The following is a 2,689-nucleotide window of genomic DNA, read 5'->3' on the forward strand; positions in this document are numbered from 1 at the left end:
ACAAATATCTTCAAACAATACCATATTGTGTTTTTTACCTTCTGAAGCTTCTATATGGAACCAGAGAGATGGAAAAATAAACCAGGGACAAAATACCATCACTTCTCTTGAGCACAATTCCATAAAGTAGGCAATTTGTCTTCTGTTCTAGATCCCCAATCCCTATATAATTGGACCAGGTGTTTTCTATTAATTAAAGGTAATTAACAGGTCCAAGAGGGAGAGAGAGCAAGGCTGTGCTCAGAAGAGATAATGTAACACATTAAGCTACTCGACTTGGAGTCCAAAGGTTTGGAAGAACTGAGTTCAAATCCATCCTTGATTCGGAATACTTGGGTTCAAATCCATCCTTGGACATTAACAACATTACAATTTTAATTTATATTACATTTATAGCTACAGATGCAGTTGGGGGCATAATGGATAGAGCGATGGCCTGGAGTCAGGAAGACTTGAGTTCAAATACTGCCTCAGACACTTACTTGCTATATAAACCTGGTCAAGTCACCTAACCTCATCCACCTCAATTTCCTTATCTGTAAAATGGGGATCCTACCTCTCAGAGTTGTATTGAGGATCAAATGATATATTGCAAACCCTAAACCATTTTATAAATGCAAGCTATTTCTATTATTTGGACTTATGATTTTAATTTGTCTAGGCAACTCTTAAAGAGAAAGCTCCCTCTACCAATAATACTCTGTACTCATCCCTCCATTTATAAAATTTCTTAGAGATTGTCTCATGCAATGAAAAGTAAAGTGACCTACCCAGGGTCACACATCTAGTGCTTTTCAGAGGCAGAACTTAAAACCCAGTTCTTTCCAATTCTTTGGCCAGCTCTCAACACACTATACCATGCTGCCTGTCAACTGGGAAACTATGGGAACATCTGCTCTTCATTTTCATATATGAAAGGAGAATAATAAATAACACCTGATCTGCCTACCAGTCTTACAGATTTGTTAGCAGGAAAGGGCTCTGCAAAGGTATACAGATTAGACATTATTCTTATCAGGAGTAACCAGAATTACCTAGCCAAGATCAAGGCAGAAGATTCATCATTAGTGAATCCAGTGAACTGAGCAAGAGTTATGAAAGCAAGGTTGGAGCAGTGGTCAAGCCTGGAGCGGGTTGGGTCGGACCATGGAGAAATCAGCACGGAAATCAGATTCAGTAAATGGCATCTTCACATAAGACAGGACTCTTAAGCAGCGGAGGGATGAACGGGACTGGACCAGATCCGAGCGGGCTCGGGCGCGGGCATCTCGAGGGGCCATGGGGGAGGGCGTGCTGGCGGCTAAAGCCGCGGAGCGCGGGCCGGTGCACGCGGTGACAATGGTGACGCTACTGGAGAAGCTGTCCACTATGCTGGAGGCGGTGCGGAAGCGCCAGGGCAGCTTGGCGCGGCGGCAGAGCGGCCTCACCGGCACCGTGCGCCGCATCCAGAGCAGCCTAGGCGCGCTCAGCCGCGGCCACCGGGACACCAGCAACACGCTGCCCCAGCTGCTGGACAAGGCCGAGCGCGTCAGCACGCACGCCAGCGCGGCCCGGGGACCTTCCGCTCCAGGTGCAGTGGCTCGAGGCCAACCACGCGCTGCTTGTCGCCCGCGGCCACATGAACGTCCAGCTTTTCAAGGAGGAGGAAGAAATCGCAGCCAGAGTTTTTCAGAAGGAGCCGGAATCCACAGAGCTAGAAGAGAAGGAACTAGGACCAGAGGCCTTAGAAGAGCTGGAAGAAAGGGAGAGCTCAGATGAGGAGCCAGTGGAATCTCGGGCCAAGAGGCTTTGGCGTACTGGCCTAGAGAAGGTGCAGAGCCTTCGAAGGGCATTGTCCACCCGAAAGAACAAGGGCCCTGCCCCACCTCCACCCAATCCCACCAAGCCTCCCCGATTGGGCCCTAGCCGGGGCTTTGAAAATCATCCTGAGACAGGGGTAGTTGTTGAAACAGAGCCAGGGTAGCCACCAAGGAGCCTTGTGGAAGATCCAGAGAGTCCCGTGGCCAGCGAAACTCTGATGCTCCAGGAAGAGGGTGCTGCCTAGTGCTCCATCCTGCTTGCCCACTCCTCTGTGCCTGTATCTTTAATGGCACCACCATTTGCCAAGCAACAGAGCCCAGTTACCTATAGATCACCTGTACCCAAGCAAAGAAAGTACCCTACCTTTATAGCTCATCTTACTCCCAAACTCAGACCTCCACTCCAAAGCCCTCCAATCCACCCCATTCTAAACCTCAAAGACCGGCACTATCACCTTGGCAAGTGTGCTCACGATTAATAAACTAATTTCACTAACAGAAAAAAAAAAGACAGGGCTCTTTTATAGAATTACTATGTGACCTTACACAAGTCACCAAATTTCACAAAGCTCCTATTTCTCTAAGAGAGGCACCATTCTATATTGGAAAGAACATGCAATTTTGAGTCAAAAGCCCTGGTTTCAATTTCTGATTTTTACCACTTATTAACTATATGCTATCAAGTTAGTTATTTTACTGTCTCTGGGTCTCAGTTTCCTCATCTGTAAATTGTGAGGTTGTGACTAGATAGCTCCTAAGACCTAATATCCTCTGGTACTAAGACAAGTAAACTGTAAAGTCAATTTCAAAGAAGTAAATAATTTTCTATTGACTATATTTCCAAATCAGAGCACTTTTCTTCTAGGAGGCAAGAAATGGGACCTTAAATA

General features: G+C 46.6%; 1 pseudogene; it reads left to right on the top strand.

Moving 5' to 3' along the window:
- The first annotated feature begins 1,278 nt into the window (after window positions 1-1,278).
- LOC118849707 lies at window positions 1,279-2,053 on the top strand (annotated as a pseudogene).
- Window positions 2,054-2,689: the final 636 nt, after the last annotated feature.

The sequence above is a fragment of the Trichosurus vulpecula genome, chromosome 5 (assembly GCF_011100635.1).
Source record: "Trichosurus vulpecula isolate mTriVul1 chromosome 5, mTriVul1.pri, whole genome shotgun sequence".
Lineage (NCBI taxonomy): Eukaryota > Metazoa > Chordata > Mammalia > Diprotodontia > Phalangeridae > Trichosurus > Trichosurus vulpecula.